The sequence below is a fragment of the Mercenaria mercenaria genome, chromosome 3 (genome assembly GCF_021730395.1).
Source record: "Mercenaria mercenaria strain notata chromosome 3, MADL_Memer_1, whole genome shotgun sequence".
NCBI classification, from domain to species: Eukaryota; Metazoa; Mollusca; class Bivalvia; order Venerida; family Veneridae; genus Mercenaria; species Mercenaria mercenaria.
The window spans coordinates 91,475,451-91,496,991 of record NC_069363.1 but is presented as its reverse complement, the minus strand read 5'-3'; the positions used below and the strand labels follow the sequence as shown (position 1 = coordinate 91,496,991).

The 21,541-nt window shown below is 33.7% G+C and overlaps 1 protein-coding gene across 1 annotated transcript in view; it reads left to right on the top strand.

The window, feature by feature from the left end:
* The first annotated feature begins 12,139 nt into the window (after positions 1-12,139).
* Positions 12,140-21,541, top strand: part of LOC123524055 (adhesion G protein-coupled receptor L4-like) — a 130,231-nt gene continuing 120,829 nt past the window's right edge. The window contains exon 1 of the mRNA XM_045301940.2: positions 12,140-12,205. The gene's annotated coding sequence lies outside the window, so the exon portion shown is untranslated. The remainder of the gene's footprint in view (positions 12,206-21,541) is intronic.

Below are 21,541 nucleotides of genomic sequence, written 5' to 3'. Positions count from 1 at the left end.
AACGTAGAAGAGAAAACGATCGTAGAAATTTTATGAAATTATTTTTTATTAGACCCTTTCAAGTCATTTAAACTGTTCGAAATATAAAAAGTTTAACAAATTAATAGAATCATCAAAGTAAACATTATACACCTTTCGGGTTCAAGTGTTATGGTGTATTCAACATATCTATACTGCTACCGTAAGCTTACGTACATATAAATATCAGTGGCGCAGTGGTTAGCAGGTTGGACTACAACGCCAGCGGTCCGGGTTCGATTCCCGGTCGCGGCTGATATCCCGACTAGTGTTCAGTGCTGGGTGATTTACTTAAATTGGTACTGTTTCCAGCAGTATCGGCCTAGACTGGATGCTGGGGAGGTAAATATGACGCCTGCCGTGGGCTCGGCTGGAAATAAGTTGTTCCATCCATTCCAGGTGGGGACTTTCGTCGACTACCCACGTTAGAAAAACTTTACCTTTTAAATGCGGATGTCCTTTGTAAATTTAAACACACACTTATTACATTGGGTTTTCACTTAATGTATCCGATCCACGAATAGGTAACATTTTGATGTCTGGTGACCCCGTGTTTTTTGGGGTTTTTTGTTATCATTCTAACGAGTTTTGTCTGCTGAACAAGAATTAGTAAATGGGATGACCATAAATAATATGCACGAATCACTACAGTCGTGTTTTGACTGCTAGTTGATAAATCTTACACTGTAATAATTGGATTTCTGTTAAGTATCATTTAAGACTATACAGACTATATAAAATTCTATCAATAGTTTTGTAATGTAATTTATATTTTCTTTTTCAGCACTTTCAAATGATACCAATATCATATAAGCTTACCGGACATCACAATTTGATATATAATAACACTATTATATAGAACTTGCTTATTTGTGGATCGAATACCTTAATCTCTGTTTAAGGTAATGGACCAGTGTTGACAATGAGCAATTACCGCGCGATTACGTACTCTTTCTATGCATTTCGGCATCCTTCGGCCGTAACAGAAAATCATTTCTCAATTAATTGGAGAATCCCAAAATCTCAAACAGAGAATATGTCATCGATCGAAAAATGCCGATTCTTATTAGCGTACACTTCTGTATGATAGGGTAGTTATAATAATAGCTCGATCTGGGATGATGTATTCGGCTCGAATGGATTTTGCAAGATCGGATCTCACGAAGCGCGCAAGCTCTGAGTTTGATCCGATCTTGCAAAATCCATGAGAAACGGATCTAGCTACTGTTGTAATGACCCTTTTATTATATACGTCCGCCTCTTTGTTTGCTGTTTAGTTTTCGAATGAAATCTTCATTGATTGTCGATTTTAAAAAATGAGTGAAATGTCTGTGTGCGCTATTTATCGAACTGTGTTAGGTCATGCATATTAAATGAAAGGAGTCCGGCAACATACAATACAAAAGGTACAATATGGATTTTTTTTCTGCCTGTTCATACTTAGTTGTGAAAAGCAAGCCGTATTTTTGACAGAATTTTTAAAGGTATATGATAAATATATATAAATATTGAGCCGCTCCATTTTCCGATTTACATTTGTAGAAGCATTTTGTTGTTAAGAATGGTGTGACGTTTTCACTTTCAGCTCATATGATGTCAATTCTTGTTGCGATTTGTAAAACGTTTACTGAACCTTATTGTACGTTTCTGTGCAAACGACAAATGCGCTTCACCGTCACATAATAGAAATATCTGATGTTACCGCTCACGCCGTCAAACTTCTAAATGAAAAGCAAATGTTGAAGGAACTAAGCATAACTATTCATAAAAATGTGAAAGTATTCATTACTTCTCAATAAATTAGCAGTTTCCAGAAATTTCAGGCAGATTAAATAAGAAAAGTTCAAATGTAATCAAGAACATAATTGAATTGAATTGTGTGACTGTATGCGAATATTTGCGAATAGTACTATGCGGTGATTTAATGTTAATCATTTTCTTGATTTCAATCTATACTGAAGAAGTTAATGTACATAACTAAATTAATGATGAAAATATACTTCTAATGAAATTCTGATCGAACAACAAGAAAAACTAATTTTATTTAAAAGGTACAGACTGGGAGAATTTCGTCATTTTTCTTTAAAATTTTCAAATTGAAGACACAAGTGAATCAAAAAATTAATGGAAATTTTGAAGGTACTCGTATCACGTTTAAAATCGTCCGGGTTACACAACAAAATATATGTTCTTCGGGTAGAATATTAGCTTCATTTTCCTTCCTCGCTTGGCGCTCAGCATTAAGAGGATAGTGCTAGGACTGGTCAGCCCGGTGTCAGTATAATGTGACTGGGTGGGATATCATGCCACGTGTCTACGGCGTGATATTCCAGTGAGGCAGCACTATAAAGTTGAGCATTGTGCTCACTGCTACAAGTAGACACCGTCGTTTATATGACTGAAAAACTGTTGAAAAAAGACGTTAACCCCGAACACACACATTGGCTTCATTTTCAATTATATGCTTAACCCTTACCCTGCTAAATTTCTATAATGAACTTGTCCATCTTATAATTTGAACAGTACCATTAACTGTTAAAAGGGGTGCATACCAAAAGACACTGACTGAATAGCGAACAGTGCAGATCGTGATCAGGCTGCACGGATGTGCAGGCTGATCATGATCTATACTGATCGCAAAGACAGAATCAATCTTGTCCAGTATGATAAGGGTTAAGGATAATTTCTTGCTAATAATCTGAAATTTAAACTAAATTCACAATAAATTACAAATTCTACATATACATTAATACACACTACAATAGACATATTTAGAAAGTTAAAAGTTATATGTCATTATTCAATTATTTGATCAGACGTGTCAGCTTAAAATATTATGTTCAAAAGAAGTTTGCAATATGTGACCTGTATATCCGACAAGTTACTCTGATAAACATGTAAATGGTAAATGAAAATAAATCACTATTAAATAGAACAGGCGACTTAGCTTTATCTTGATTCAATTATTCAATTTAATCGTGAAATTTAATGTTTATAGTGTTGCTAAGGTACTGCTTAGAGACAGTTCACATTTCGTCAGGTTTCAATAATATTAAAGATAAAAAAGGGTGGGGGATTTTGATTAACTCCATTTCTTCATACCCGCAATTATTGCACTTCGGAAAAACTTCCCAGAAAGAACAGAAACATTATAAATATCCAACACTTACAGACCACCGCTTGTCATGTCTTAAGCAAAGTAAGAGTAAAATTTCAGGATTTGTCACTGTTTGTATCAATCAATATTTGAGACTTAATCTATTCTAATATTACCCAATGCACAGTAGTGCACAGAAGCTACCACACGATCAAATTACGTTTAACTGTTAAAATCACGGCGTAAACATAAAGCCCCATATTCATAATTCATAATAGCAATATTACTAGCTGACTCCGAGTTTGAGGCCTCTATATTCTCCATCGAGCCATTGTTATCAATACATGTGAAAGATGATGACAGAACGTAGACATTCGGCTTAAAATGATTCAATATACACAAGTTTTCGGATTTATTGTATGGAGATTATCAACTAAATGCCCACGTGGTAAGTCATAGTTTATTTCCGTTTTCTATGGTATAAAATGTAATTCACCTTGAAGAAGGTATGCCTATGATTTTGTTAAATATTCTTAAATTTTCTTCTAATATCCTTCTCTGTACAACTTTGTCTCAAAAGGATTGTCTATGACATTTTCACATTGTCAGCTAGTAAAATTACTGAATTTTGAAGCTGCAAAAAATGAACACATACAAAAATATCTTGAGTTTTAGCTAACCCTTACTAGCCGCTTCTTACAGTCAATGCCAGATATGCATCTAAATGAAAAAAAAACATATATTCAGGCAGTGTCTGGTATTGATCAAATTCATCGTACAAAGACATTCTATGAACATTAGCATAGAGCGATATTCACGAGAGCTCTCATATTACATTTTATGACTTCAAAGAAAATGATTTCTTGCAATAACGTAACAGAAACAGGAAGTTCTGTTAAAACAGAAGGGAATAGCGAAACAGAATCTTGATTTTCTGTTTCACATTATGGAACCGACCTTACCAAGCTTTGCAGTACTTATTCAGTGTACAATGTAATAGCATTCACATCAGAACTAGTACCCATAATATTATGTTAATTATAGTAGAGCGTTCAAAAGTTGATATTAATTTAAATATTTCACTGATTTTCAAAGTGTAAAGGACATCAAAATTTACATGTATTTGATGTATTTCATTATGAAACTTAAACGCTGAGCATAGTCAGGTCATAAGGAGTTCTTAGGAAAATACATACATGTATAGGAGCTACTGGTGGCACTGTAATGTATACAATACTTTAAAAAAAAAAAGAAGAGACCGTTAAAATATCACGCCTTACATCTACCTACCTGGTAAGGGTTAACCTGTCCCGCAGTCGGTTTGAAAAAGGCATTATTGTTTATTCTGAATAATATTTTCAGCTTCAAGTCATATAGGAGACCTCTACTCAAAGCATTTGTGTATAAATGATTGAATGGATGTCTTTGTCCCACCCTATATAACAAATAAAAAAGAACCCGGAACGGGAACAAAATATCGAAAATTATAAAATGACTTCACACGCTCGCTTTGTTTTTCTTAAATTTTAATATAAAAGTCACAAACTAGTTTCGCCGTGAATGGCTCATCAGTGTGTCTAAATATATAACAATAAGAGAAAGGGAATTAATTCAATAGAAAAACTAGTTTGTGACTTTTATATTAAAATTTAAGAAAAACTAAGCGAGCGTGTGAAGTCATTTTATAATTTTACGATATATATATATATATATATATATATATATATATATATATATATATATATATATATATATTCTTGGGACAGAGGAGCTGTATACGAACGCAAGCATGCACAAACCCGAATATGACTCCCTATACATTGTAAAATTTAAAATACTTTAACAGTACTATTCATGATTATTTGGCAGATTGTCATTTGGATGTACTATTTCCCACACCACTTGGGAGACAGGTGGGGATTTATAGATTTGATTTCTCGAGCCAGTCGTATGTATGAGCTGGAGAGCGAGAGTGCCTAGGTACATACTCCCGAAAACGGATACAATAAGACCAAGAATCACCAACCTTTACAAAAAAGTAATAACTGGCAATTTGAAGTTAGGAACATTACTCATCTTCTATACTATGTGACAGAATTATCAAATTTGGAACGAACGTTGATTAGGTGTACATGAAGATTTTAGTTGTGTTTTTTTCGGACTTGACGAAATAAGGTAGTTTGCCCCGAAGTCCCAAAACTGCCCAGAAACGTTGACTGGCAAATAGTGGTTAAGTACTAGTTATGACCCTTGCATTAGAATTAAGGCATCATGTGTGAAATATTTTGACACTATCTGGTCTTTAAAGACGCGACATAACGAAATGTCCTTAATAAGCCACTTGAAAGGGCTCATCGACAGTGTATTAAATTTATGCAGTCAATGCCGCGACGTACAAGGACAGATATAGCTCTTGGATGCATTGGTGCTCTAACTCTTGAGCAAGAAATTGATAAACGTAAACTATTATTTCTTGGTCAGTTGAGTAATATGAACCCACTTAAACGAGTGAAAGAATTATTTAATGTCCGTGTTATACAGTACTTAAATAAACCTAGCAAAATTATTGGATATATGCCAGATATCTATCGTATACTTGGAAAATACGGTCTAAGACACCATTTGCATGATTATGTGATCACTGCAAAATTTCCTGGCGCTGTTGAATGGAAATCAATTGTTAAAAAAAGCATACTCAGGCTAGCAAAGTACGAGTATAGGTTACGTTTGACCCTCGATGGAAGTTTGTATGGCTTTAGGAGCATTCACGGAGAACTTATCCCATGTAATATATGGCGCTTTGATCAACTATATAGAGATTACTTGCCTTATTGTAAGACTGTTGTCGTTGTATTCAGTAAACTTTTTACTACTATGTAATGCAATCTGTCCTAAATGTAAATTGACGACAGAATCAGTCGCTGTACATCTCATTTTGTTTTGTCGAACAAATGATAATATAAGACAAAGTATGTGGCGCATTTTGCATAAATCCCTGGGTAATGATAACTTCAACAACCTATGTAATATGCCTTTCATCGATCAGATTATTGAAATGTTGTCAGGGTTTATCTCGCTACCTACGGATGATGTAAAGCGGATTAAATGCTTCAAGATAATTCTGAGATATATACATCACTTAACAAAAATATTGAATTACCTGCTGTAATCAATTTGATTATTTAATAACTTTATTTATCTATTTATTTTTTATTACATATTCTGACAGTTCATACAGATTCTCTATGCCTTTCGCTTTCGACATAGATTTTTCTGTATTAAAATAATTGCTAAGATAAAGCTTAAAACTCAAACAGGCCTATAGATTCCCTATACTTTTCGCATTCCCACATAGGGTGTCTGTGTAGGGCCATCTGTTTAGAGAAAATTGTAAAATAACTGTGAAATTATTGTTTTTTTGTTTTTTTGTTTGTTTGTTTGTATATATTTCTGTTGTATATATGTGTTCTTATTTATGTTTGTACATATTTGCTCATTGTATGTAAATTGTATTTATATTTCTCATCTTATGGTGGAATAAAAGATATATCTGCTATATGCGAAAAGGTGCCCCGAATATAGCTCACCAAGGAGCTATATCCGAAGGGAGCTATATAGGGTGTGACATGTCTTATATGTCGTTGAAAATAGAAACAATTTACTGCAGCATATAGTTTACATTTTTTGAATCGTTGCCGTTCTTCTTTAATTTAACACATTAAATCAATGTGTTGTACTCGAAAAGTACAAGAGTACTTGCCCGATTACATTCAATATCTGATGTATCTTCAGTGAAACCAAAAACATTTATTCTGACAAAACAGACACATGGCTAAAGGACTTAGTTGTACAGCATCAGTATTAAGTTTTTATCGTATAGTAATAATTCTAAATCATAAGATTGTCATGGAGTTAAGATTTATTACCCGCAAATGTATTACAGCGAGCGGTGTCAAATTCAAGGGTTTCAGATACTTGTATTTATCAACTCACAGAGGTTTAAAGTGCTCAGCCTTGATAATCCTTTATTCCCGAAGCATGGGAGTTGAGCAATCGACTAAAGTTGTTGCAAATAGAACTCTTGCCAAGTGAGACTATTTACCATTGGTCTTGTTAACAGAAACGGCACACATGTTTATGATAGCAGGAAAAAGTTGTCAAGTGTTGCTTGGAGTTTGTTTAATAGGAAAAAATTTGCATTGAAAATCTCAACGCTGAAAATTGCATTATCCAATTTTATGTTAAAGTATAAATACCTCTTTTTGATATTATAAAATGATAATTCCTGTTTTTATTTCTAATATGAAAATGTATAGTAGTCGATAGTATATGTTGGTCTCGTACATTAAGAAACAGTTATATAAGTTTCGACTTGCTGGCCATACATTTTTTGCTTCTGTAGACATTCACGCAGTATCGCACTTTATTAAAAAAGATCACTGATCAGACAATATTAGGAATGTTTCCACCATTCATTAATTTAACATAATACGCCGTACAGAGTATTTTAATTCACATCTTTTTATTGATTAGGAGTTAGAATTTTTGTCCCTTGCGGTTCATTGATTTTTTTCTTTGCCACAAAAGAGATCCATCAAAGCTGCTGCACACAATGAATGGGCCCACCCGCAATCTGATACAGTTGCACTTTGGACTTTCAATGCTTCCAAATGACTAACTTTCACAACAGCAGTATTGAAATGTCATGACGCGCACCGTTCGTTGACTCAGTGTTGCTTCTTACACTTGCACTAATGTTACTGTATGACAGAATACTGCAAAATCCTAAACTTGGAATCATGAGGGACCTCATTATTGTCTGGACTGTTGGACTCTCTGGGTCTATTCCAGTTGCAAAACAGACTTCCTCTAAAGCCTTTGCTAGGTTTCGCATAGGATGCTACGCTTTTCGTAACTTATCATAGACAGATACAGTCTACCCGTTTCTGCTATCAAATTGCTTGGTTGCGCCCTGTAGACAATTTATTATATATCTATTTATATCTATTTATACAATATTTGATTAACCAGACACTTATATTAGCATTCATTACCAGAAACATATTCAACCCTTTACTGTCTGGTACTTTCTGGTACGTATAAAGCAAAATGCTTAGGTATTCTATGAAAAAAAAAACAAAGTATTCAGTAAAGCTGTTATTTAACACGTGATGTCTTCAGAGAATTCTCGCAGTAGTATATCGGTAATTGCTGACTTCGGTATTGTAATGAACAGTGTCATCAAAGTAAAAACGAAAAGTTTAATAACCAGAGAAAGCAATACATACTAGTAGCTTACTGTGGCTATTTAAATATTATTCAGTACATATGATATATCTGCTTTAGTTTTCATGCTAACTTAAAGTTGCTTATTTTAATGGTATTGCTGATTATATTGAAGAAAATGTTCAATATTATGTAGCACATTCCGTTTTAACAATGAAATATGTAAAAAATGCATTTGTTACAAGCTCAAGCCATAACGATTTCAATCCATGTTACGGTTGGTTAAACGTTATATTATTTCATAATTACAACAAGAAGTGTGTTTCTTTTCTGTAATTAATGTTTAAGCAGGCAGTCCGGAAATTTCTGATTTTATCTCTATACATTCTGTCAGATCAAAATGTAAAACAAATGGTGTTTACACTAGGCATAACTGTTTGTTTAAAATATGAAACTATTCATTATTTTCGAATTAGAAAGACCCTTTATTTAAAAGCAGGAGTTATAGGGCCCCATGTTGTTCTGGGACGATCTATGTATGAAAAGAATTGGAACCACTGCCTTACCCTTGCATGATCGTAAGAGGCGACTAATAGGGTCTTAACACTTGGTTTTGCTGTAACTCTGTGATTCCAGCAGGTATGCAAATTTTGATTCCATACCTCATGTTTTATTTCGATGTAAATGAGATATGAAACCAAAATTTGTAGTCCTGTTTGGCGCCATATAACCTATACTGTATTGGTGCGCCGTAAAACCCAAATAAAATAAATAAAAGGAGTTATAGGACTGCTTGCAATTTATGAAGAAACGTGCCGATAGAATTTTATATATGCATGTATTTTATGACTCGGTGAGTTCAGATGCTAAATATGTGAAATTAGACCGAAATTGTTATTTCAGTTCTGCAATACAGACAGCATACAACATAGACTCAACAACATTTCCGCTGTTATCATAAACATGTTGTACATTTTTTGTAGTTCTATAATCAAAATAAGGTTAAAGACATTCATTGAATCATTGGATTCTCAAACTTGACGACATAGGCTGTCAAGCCATCTCCTGCCATAATTAACCTGAAGAAGTTTGAGAAAACCAACACTCTATTTATAATCGACAGCGATGAAAGAGAAATGTTACTTATAAATTTTAAGAAATCTACACGAAGATCCTTTGGAAGCATTGATCGCAACGAAACACAAAGAGTCGCAGATTTGGATTGTTGAGTCTCTTAATAAGGGTTTAATGGAAAACACAATGTCCCTCACCTGAGCATTATAGTTTTTACACTTCTTTCTGGATAATACGACAAAAATTCTGCGTCTGTCTCTGTATGAGACCGACGAAGCTAAATGATACATTTTCATAGTGTCACTTAAGAAATGGGAACAGTGATGGAACTTGATGGGTCAGATATTGCTATTCCTGTACATATTTCAAACAACATCTAGCGCATCCAGTTCCATCACAGTTATCACACCCATTTCTTCAGTGACACTATAACGCCTGCTTTCACCTCACATATATAACAAGAATGCAATGTCAGCAACACCCAATTTTTTTCATAAATCGTTATAAAATTAAATAGTTTAGTTATCTCAATTCAATTATTCAAAAAATTATTGATAGTGTTGCGAAAGTAGAATATCAACAACTAGGACTCTAACTTAACTGTTTAGTAGAATCATACGACACTAATCGTAAAAGCTTTATGAAGCTAGTCAACATTTTCATGTTAATAATGGTTGTTGAAGATACACTGGTGCTGTCAGTTAAATATTTTGTAATGTTCAGAAGTTAACTTCGATTCATAACAATACAATGTGAATGAAATGCTACATTTTACAAATATTCGAGGGAAAAATCCCGAGGTTTTAGTTTTAGTAAAATCTATGTTTTGATGTTCAAGAAGCCAAACATAATCTTATTCAACTTCAAAGTTCAATAAAACAGACCTATCTTTTTCATTGAAGAAATTTTGTTATAATTTTTTAAAAGTCTAGCAACTCGTACCCAGTCCTCGCGTTAGCAAACAAACGGGTGAATGGTCCTATTGATATTCCATGTCAGGCTACTATCACCATCTATGTTAGGGTAAATCACCCGTATGACATGTCACACCTTACTATATAGATGATTGATATGACAATCTTCAGACTTAGCATTCTCCGTTATTTTAACATAAGTGTGCTGTCAATGAATATGCGAGGGTCATTCAGTATCCTTTCCGCGGCCTATATATTTTCATTTCCTTTATTTCCGGGAAAAGCTGAAGGTGATCTGACGTCAGTTTCTGTGTTGTCAAAAAACATACGTATGGCTGGCGAGATTGTTGATACGGATTTGTTGACATCCTTCTGATTTTCTTCCCACGATTTATTTAAACATTTTCTCCATATGTTTCAAAGTTCTTATGTTTGCACGTTAGAAGCTGCAACAGCTCAGATGTCATATTTGACTTTCGATGCTCTTAACAACTGTCATTTTCCCATGAGCCTACTTATCTTACGACTATGACAGGGTCTGCAATTATTACAGTCTTGAATAAAGTTCATACATGTGGTTTCGCAATTCCAGTTGCTTAGAATAAATGAGTAAAAAAAATTCTCAAATAAGTCTTAATGTATCTTTCTATAGTCATTGCGTGTATAAGGTGTTCAACTTACGGAGATCAATTTTATTTATACATTCCCTCGGCTTTGAAATATGGTAGGGATTTAGAGGTAGGTTTGATGAGTATCATTAATTGGTTGAAACACCTCGATTGTATTTTTGTGACTGACTTGCGATGTTCTGAGTGGTACTTCGTTTGTTTGTCCTTGCTTTGTAATTGTTTCACTTTTTTGTATTCTGTATAAATGTCAATCATTAACACATTTTTACATACACTGCCGTAAGTTCAGTGTATAGCATTGTTGTGTCAATCTAGAATAAAATATCGTATTTAAGTATATTGCCTAGAGGTTTTGGTAGATGTGATCAACGTTGTTACCAAAAAATGTAAGGGTAAATTTCCCGGAAGCACAGAGCACAACAAACACAGCCATAGAGCCATGTAACGCAAAGTAGACCATCTGTAATGGAAAAAATGTAGCAGACGGATTGCTTCAAAAATCCAACAACCCAAGTACATTTTACTTATATGCAAAGTATGGTTTTGTTCAATAACCAAAATATGGATGACCAAGTTTGGTATATAGGTAGCTTTTGCATAACGAACAATGTTTACGTTGCAGTTTGGGGTTGTAAGCCACAGTTTATTCATGAGACGAGATCAAACACAAGAGACAAATCAGTTTTAAGTGCTGCGCCACGGCTATAAAAGTCTCCCCGTATGTTGATTCAGTTTTATTTCTGTGGCCACGAAGTCCATACAATATTTTTGATAATAGAGTTGCGCTTAAACCGGGGCTAGGCGTTTTAAACGTAGCTGCGTAATTAACCAGATAGTCACATTTCAACAATTCTTATATCAGTTGCATTTTATGATATTAAATTTTAAATTTATTAATGAAATATAAGTCACTTTTCAGCACCACATCCTACGCATACACGTAAACCACAGTTACCGTACAATCGAATCACGTGAAAAAATTATATACATGTCGTAAACATTTATAGAAACCGTGTCATGTTTATTATATCGACAGTCAGCTCAATTGCTTGTCACTTGTAAAAAAGATTTTGGAATACGATCTATTTCCTGAAGTGGATGAATTTTAAGAGCTTATATCCTACTTCTGGACCATTGTTTTGAATCATGTTTTAGTTCTTTGTTCAAGACCGGCTATGAAACGATTGTTGAGCAATATTTCTTATTTCTGGATTATTGAACGTATTTGTAGATTAAATGTCCATAAGGTATGTCCTTTATTTCATTGTTGTCTTTAATTTTCTATGTTATAAAAATGCGAGTAATCTCTGTGAAGATAAGTCATTTATATCGGAATCCCATTACTCGAGATTCTGTTCATGTATGAATCGGACTGCTTCTAATATTATAGTTGTCAATGTCAGCCAGCTAATATTTAAACTGAGATTGGTGTCGTTGAACAATAACGTTATCTTTCATGTAATTAAAAACTAAATAGAATCAGAAAGAATACGAACTTTTATCAGATGGTGGAATGACTCTGTTAGGATAAGTTTAAGTCAATGTTTAGTAATTTGTGTTATTAATTAATGCTAATGATGATACGTTGCGGTCAGTACAACGGAAACTAGACTCGTTTGTTCAACATTTACCAGCCATTTCATACTGTACATTACCTTGGCATTTTTTTCACTTATGTTGACTGCTAAATGCGAAATAACGAAAATATATACTGAATGAAATACAATTCTGTGCAGTTGAGCAGAAAATAAATTCATGAAACAAAGCACGGATAACAGAATTTATTTTAGAATGTTTTGCGTAATAATAGAAGACTTATGCAGAGCAAATATTTCCCTCCATATGCTGCGTCCATTAATTACCTCTGGCATTTGTTGTTTACTCATTTTTCAATGCCTACCTGCCGCAAACATATACATTTTTGTTTGGTTTTAAGCCTTGCATATAAACTGGCCTACATTAATGCATACATTTTTTTTTTTACATTTTATAGTGTTCATTTTCACACCACTTTTATTGGTCTATAATTATGTTTGAAACATGTTATAATTTTCATAACTGACAATGAATATTATTGTTAAACACACAGTTCATGCACTTTCTAGTATCTGTTGTCTATTTGAGTGTGCGAAAGTATTCATATATTGTTTCGATGAAGAAAAATATTTGCTTAGATATTCATAGTGCTTTTAAATGTTTGTCTTAAGGATATATAACTGTCAAACAAATGTTTACAGTCATCAAAATATAAATGTAGTATTATTTAGTGACACTTTGATGTAAAGAATTAAAGACTAACTTTTATAAGGTTTTGAGGTTGCGTTACATCAAATCCTTACTGATTCACATTCCGTAAAATTTTGACCAAATGAAACAGTAGTTGTTGCTAAAACGCCGACTAAACGATTGCACAGTATTATTTTTTTGTTTTGTTTAGGTTGCTCACATAATTCATAATGTTGATGATTGAAAGTTATTGTTTTATTAATGTCACTTAGTCTTTTTTTTTTTTGTTTAATCCTGAACTATTTTTTTTGCATCAAAGTGCATAAATACTACTCAATCAAAAGCGTAGAAATCAGGATTAAAAAGTTAAATTCTAAACATTAATTTGAAGAACTGTTACTACTGACGAGATGACATAAAGTCTACGTATGTTTAATTACTGAAGATGTGTGCATATATGAGCCGCGCCATGAGAAAACCAACATAGTGGGTTTGCGACCAGCATGGATCCAGACCAGCCTGCGCATCCGCGCAGTCTGGCCAGGCTCCATGCTGTTCGCTAACGGTTCCCTAATTCCAATAGGCTTTAAAAGCGAACAGCATGGAGCCTGACCAGACTGCGCGGATGCGCAGGCTGGTCTGGATCCATGCTGGTCGCAAACCCACTATGTTGGTTTTCTCATGGCGCGGCTCATATTTGTACTCGGAGAATATTTGTAAAGAAATATTTGAAACAATTGATATTCGTATTAAAACCCCGAGGTTTAATGGCAGTTATTGTCATCTTCCATATGTTTCCGCCAAGTTACGATAACGAATGGCGGTTATCTGTGGTTGAAATTGTTTTATAAGTGTAGGAGAATTATTGTAAATGTTGTAGAAGGGTGTGTAGATTTTAATCATTTTCAAATGTGGATTGTTCTATAGATCTGTATGATTCAGTGAATTATAAATCATGAGAATATTTATACTTGTTTATGACGAATGTAGAACTAATAGAATTATCTGTGTCTGACATTCCCACTCAAATAGAACTTGACTTTTTCTAAAAATACACTACACTGTTAAACAGTGTTCAATATAAGATTCAGATTTATTGTTAACGCTTAACGCAGTTATAACATATCTATCAGCAGGTCATTTATAACGTGTACGTCACCCACATTGTATGCTATCATACATCAAAAATGTGTCAATGGTTTGACCTTATTAGTAAACCACGTTGATTGCAAGCATGTAACTACACAACGTTCAAGTATTTTCTGTCGGCCTCATCCAGCCGAACTGATGGCTGTTTGATTATTGAAAGTATCCTTCAGTTCCATACTTTACTATAAATATTATCATGGGCTCATTTAGAAATTTATCATACGATATCCGTTTTTAAAGAAAAATAAACATGTTTAAGATTATTCTAAAGATAAAATTTGAAGATAGTATGGGAAGTGTAATTTATTATCCTGGCTCCTAATTTAGTCATATTTCGAGACGAATATAGGCAGATTTTAACCGTCATATTTCCTCTCAGTTTAAGATGTCATTTTAATCAGATGTTTGTACGTGCAGTTCAAATTACTTCCAGAAAATAAAACTTACTTTTCTTTTCTACTATTAGCTTAATGTTCCTGTCCGTTGCTAGGCTCACAGCAACATGAATGTTCCCTTATCATATATATTCGTTATTACATATACAGCTGTTTCCAAATTGACACGCCTAACCAGACTAACAAGGTTATGTCTATTATATCTAGAACGCAATTATTTCGAGTTTTTCACTTTATCCTTTTTATCTTTCAATTTAAATAAGAGACTATTCAATTAACTGCATTCTGAAAACAGTGGTAGTGATGTTATATTAATAAAATGGAATTTAGAGCAATGTTTCACTACAGAATATACTTCAAACTGGATAACATTCAAGATGGATATCTATTTTTGCACTTATAGCATGCAAACAACGTGCATCGTGGATATAAACAGGAAGGAATATTAGTCTGCATTATGCATAACATACAAAAAAAGCTGTTAGATCGTGAAAAATAGGATACGAAAAGTGTTTTTAATAAATCCAGTCTACATTTTTCAATATAAACATGTTATGTATATATCACCGACCCACAAATGAAGGACTCACTGATGGTTTGGGTTTTAGTCCAAATAAATCAGAACCAATGAAATAATTCTTTTGTTTCAAGAGTCTCAAATCGACAAAAAATGTTTTAAATACAAAATTTTAGTGCAGCTGTTCAAAAACACTCATGCGGAAAAGTAAGATTGCAGATCATAAAACGCTAGAGCTACTGTAACATTGTATTTGTATAAAGTGATGTAACACATGATTTACGATAATGTCAAAGGAGCTTTCAAATATTAAAGTGCTTGGAGTCTGTTTTTTGCATGATTTCATATTCGTTTTGATAACTGCTGTACTTATCAAAAGATAACAATTGCATGCACATTTAAATTACTAGCATTTTGTAATTATATACCAAATAACAATACAATTAAATCATATAGATAAGGTAAGTGGTTCCCGTCAGTAACTATGATAAACTGTTAACGCTCATTGTGAATTTTAACAGAAAGCTTATATCTCGCAATTCATGATGCATTCGCCAGATCTTTATTGATAGTTGAGCAAAAGTGGCTGTTAATAAGGAAAACATAAATTTACTTTCAGTCAAGATTATATACAGTACTGACAGAATAGCATGTGTAATGTCGTAAACAACAAAAATGAGCAGAATTATTTCATAAGGCTGACCACTACCAAATAGAACGTAAGCCTCCGCAGGTCTAGTCACAAGTAGTCCAAATATAAATGTACTAATCTTTTTTCCTTTCCTTGTGCATTTCTCGGCAGCAACGTGCTTACTTTTACCTACCGCGCTTCAGTATGTATCACTTTGCATGTAATGAATCGGCATGTTCCTATCGCATGCTAGATAAAAATGGCGGCGTAAGAATTTAATGTCACGAAAAGAGAAATTGAAAGAAGCAAAAAGTAGTAAATTCAGCGGGTTGTATTAACGAACTGTATTTTTTATATAAAAGTTAACACCCTTTTCTTTTTGTTTCTAAAGTAGCGATCTAGCTCTTATGGGAATGTAAGTCCTGAAATCTGATATGCTAAAATGTCGAAACACCGTTATGAAGTGAGTGGATTTTATATGAAATAAAGAACAGCTGATTTAGTGGTGTTCAGCCTATAAGGGGCATACATGTTATTTTCTGAAGCCCTCGAAATGAATGGAAATGCCATTAATCTATTCTTTAGATGTAAACGGTAACAAAGGCGAACGCTAAATTTCTTGTTTTTGAATTTAGATCGAATTTTCGACCAGGTGGTACTATTTGGTTCGTTTTAGGACCAGTAAATGTCTTTTCTCGCATTTAGCACTTCATTTGTCTAAATATATTGAAATTAGCATGTTCTGAATGAAAATGACAAACATCGTACGATTAAATGGATGGTAAATGTAATTCCACGAATAAGTAAATTAATTGAAATATTGCTTGCACAGGGCTAAATTTTGCATATTTGGGATGGGGGTGACCTGTAATGATGGTTATTTCTCTACATTTTCCAATATTTGCACCAAAACAAAGCAAATCATTGTGAAATAGGATGTACCTTGAGAAGAATGCAAATTCATAGGAAAAATCAGACAAAAATTTTTCTTATAGGCTGACCATACACAATATATAGAGTAAGCCTCCGCAGGTCTAGTCACAGTAGTCCAAATATAAATTATATACTAATCTTTTTTCCTTTCCTTGTGCATTTTCTCGGCAGCAACGTGCTTACTTTTACCCTACCGCGCTTCAGTATGTATCACTTGCATTGTAATGAAATCGGCATGTTCCTATCGCATGCTAGATAAAAATGGCGGCGTAAGAATTTAATGTCACGAAAAGAGAAATTGAAAAAGAGTAAATAGTGTATAATTCAGCGGGTTTGTATTTAACGAACTGTAGCTTTTCTTTATTAAAAGTTAAAACCCACCTTTTTTTATGTTTATTCTAAAGTAGCGATCTAGCTCTTATGGGAATGTAAGTCTCTGAACTTTATGCTAGAAAATGTAAACACCGTTATGGTGATGCATTTTATATGAAATAAGAAAGCTGGATTAGTGGTGTTCAGCAGCTAATAACAAGATTATTAGCGCCAAAATTAAATACTAAAGCAGAAATTAGAAAACCATTCATAGAAAGTGATCTATTAATCTTATAACGAAACTAGTTTTAACAGAATAGATGTATGATTGCACCTCCTTGTCCTATTGTGTTAATCAAGTGGATTTACAATTGTTGGTCAGTTTTGAACACTTCAAAAAATGTCAATGATACACACAGCTCACGTTAATAGATCAAGTCGTGTCCACGGTTGTTATGCGAATAATATAAGCATGAACAGCAATGTAGGGGTTTAAAGTGTTGCGTTTTCCTTACCCATTCTTAATCACAGCTTAGGTTGCGGATGTTGTGGCCAGACATGTAAATCACTTGCTCCTAATGATCCCTTAAGTTAGAAAGTCTTTATTGATCTAACATAGAGGTTGAATCAATTACCCCTTATTCAAGCGAATTCATACACATTTTAACATTAATCTTTAATCCATAAGTTAATAAACATGTAGTTTTGACTGTTAATTCCATAGTCAAATATGAGGCAAAACACAAAAGAAACAGATAAATTACGAATATAAGTCAGACGAACACACTTATTCGCCATCCCTGTCAATGTACAAATTTACGTGGAAATGTGTCGCTGATAGATGTCAAATTGATGAGTTACAGAAGAACAAAGTAGATGGACTTAGATTCTAAGGAGGACAGCTGCCCACAGTTTATAGTATTATTTCAATGTTTTTAATTAACGACTAGGAATTTGCTGAGTAATCAGCTACACACGTTCCTATGGGGCATAATGATAATTGAATTATTGGCAATTATAATGTTGCTGAATAAATGTCAGTTACGTAGTTCACTACATTGTCTTCATCTGGGTACTGTATCAATTATGTAAAAATTTCGTCATTATTAGGTAATCATTAATGAAGAGTTATGCACACGGTAAACAGTATACATTTACCTATCTAAACTATTCTTGCCCTTTAAAATTATGAATGTATAATTAATACATATGTTACTATATATAGTAACAAAAATGAATGCGTTTTAGCAGATTATTTCTTTCACTCACTGATTATCACCTATCGGCCCGGGCCGAAAACTCATAATCATAATCGGCCCGGTGAACACATGCGCGTGAAACCAATGGCCACAAATAACGTCATCATGGTCTGTGCGCTTTCAACTTGGCGGGCGAGCGGACGTTTGGGTCGTTAGAAAACCGTTTGTAAAACTTGAATGCTGCTATAAGCGTGTCGGAAAAGGACACATATGATTTTATCGAATTATTAGAGATGCGAACCATTTAATGAGCTTGATAGATACATAAATACGAATTTCACTCCTTACTGTCAAGAAAGTATTAACGTCAGGAGTTGTAATTACTCCCCTTGTGTAGTGCAACCAAACATATGTATTAAAGACATTAAAACACGCCAGAGCCGGGCCGGGAGGTGATAATCGGCCCGGAATTCATAATGTCCCTCGGGCTAAAGCCCTCGGGCCATTATTCATTTTCCGGGCCGATTATCACCTCCCGGCCTGGCTCTGTCGTGTATTAACCTCTAATTAATTCACCTAGTCTCAGCCCAGTTATTTTGTTTCCTTTGTCATGGATTTTTCCGTTGCTCAGTAAAGGGCTTGGTACGCTTTACTATACAAAATGGCCTAAAATATCATGAAAAATTAAAAGTTTTTTATTTTATGAAAAAAATGTATCAGATTATAGCCAATTATACAAAGAACGTAAACGCAACATTACGTCACCTACGCAACCACTGATGACGTCATAAGTGATGTCATACGGTCGTCGTAAATCGTAAAAGTAACGAAAACGTGTGTTTTTTTCAACAAACGCTCAAAATAAATGATATCCGCAAGTAATAAACTTTAGATTTTTTACATGGTTAATAAGAACAGGATGTAACCTTTCACGTGACAGAGGAGTTTTGAAGTTTATCCCTCAATAGTGAGGAATATGCACAAAAATATTGGACTCTTGTTACTTTCGCGTGAAAATGTTCCGCTTAATTTGGTGCAATGTAATTACCTTTTCTGCCGCAAGTTACAAGTGTGCGTTCTATTGTTCTTGAGGACCATTGTTTATCTGTCTTATTTACCATCACAAAAATAGACTTTAAGTGTTATGTCGCGGTCGTAGAAGGTCGCCAAGTAATTGGATTCGGTGTTGTTTTCATTTCTGGTCCGTAGTGATCATGAAATTCATTCAGACTGTGTGAGTGTTACTGTAAATGTATACTGGAGTTCCACTCATGCACGTACTTTGGGTGTTTGATGGTTCATGTTAGTTTCATTACCTCTTATTACACAGACTGAATTAAGCCAATATGCTACATGTATGCTTGACAGTTTTATATATTTGATTTACTCATACTAAACTATTGATCAACATTTACCAAGCACATTCATTGCCAAACGTATACTCAAAGAAATGTTTGTTGACCATACTGTCTGGTATATATAAATTACACAGACATTCTGTGAACATAAATGAACAAGCAAGAATTCATTATTTGCATTTTATGTTTATAGAGAACATGTTTGATTTTCTATAAATAATAACTGTAGACTTAAGTTTAATGTCTTGTTTAACAAAACAAATGTCTATTAATTTTGGTATCGCTATACAACACTTCACAGAATCCTTGCACACTGTCCGTCCTTGCTAAATACAAAAACAATTTATTGTCATAGCATATGACTTTGGTGGGAACAATCGTGGCGTGTTATGACACATATTTTTATGTGAACCATTAAAAAAGTACTCGATATGTAATTAACAGAATCATCAAAGAGAATATTATTCGTATACATCGTTTAGATACTAGCATTATGGTGTATTCAGCATTTTTATACTGTTGTCGTAAATTTACACACATATCTTTACCATGTTAACACACATTCGGTTTTCGTTTTACCTCTGTAAATGTAGTGGACGGCAATCGCCTGATCGGACGGAAGTTGCAGATTGTCCACTGCCTTCATATATGCATATTCTGAGCCCTACTTCCCCAAGATTTAAGAATATATTTATTAGGTAGAATCACTTTGTTTTATACATATGTAAAGAAATTTATGACAAATATTATGAATGGTGTGACGTTTTCACTTTCAGCTCATTATGATGTTAATCCGTGCTGCGATTTGTAAAACGTCCTGTGAACGTTATTGTACGTTTCTGTCTAAACAACTTTCCCTTTTCACTTAAACATACAGTTTAGAAATCTTTGATGTTATCGCTTCACACACCGTCAAAACTCTAAATGAAAAGCAAATGTTTGAGGAACTAAACATAACTGTTCATGAAAAAAATGTGAAAGTATTCAGGCGTAACTTCTCCATAAATTAGCAGTTTCAGAAATTTCAGGCAGATTGAATTAAGAAAGTCAATGTTCAGTTGTATTCAAAGTTGGATTTTGTGATTGCAGGTGAACATTTGCAAGCAGTACCGTGCGGTAATTTAATGATAATCATTCGAAATAGTGTTAGATCAAAGATTTTCCTTGATTTCGATTACTGAGAAGGTTAATGTATATAACAAACTAAATGATGAAAATACATTTCTGATGAAATTCGGATCGAACAAGAAACGATTATTTCATTTACAAACAAAATACAGACTAGGAGAATTTCGACATTTTTTCTCAAATTCAAGGTGAATTAAAACATTAATGGAAATGCTGAATTTACTCGTATCATGTTCAAAATCGTTATGTTGTAATCATCTTCTGGTGCTACAAACAGCAAAAGTACGTGTTTTCTGGTAGAATATTAGCTTTTATCTTAATGACACGGCTTTACGGATAATTTCTTGCTAATAATCTGAAATTTGAACCGAATATACCTTACCTTACAAACATAACATAGGCATCAGCACACAGTAAGTGACTTCTTGACGTATTGAAAATTTTATAATGTTGTTCTTCAATTATTTCAACAGTCATTTCACAAATTATGTCGAAGAGCAGCTGATAATGCGTTTATAATACATTGTCATAATTCATCAAAGAAGTTTGAAATAAGTGTCCTGTACATCCGACGAGTAACTCTGATAAACATGTAAAAAATAAATCACTATTAAATAGAACAGGAATCTTAGCTTTATCTCGATTCGATTATTCGATTAAATCGCGGCCTTCAACAACTTCACATTTGGTCAGGTTGAATAATATATATAAAAAGAAGGGTGGTGAACTTCGTAT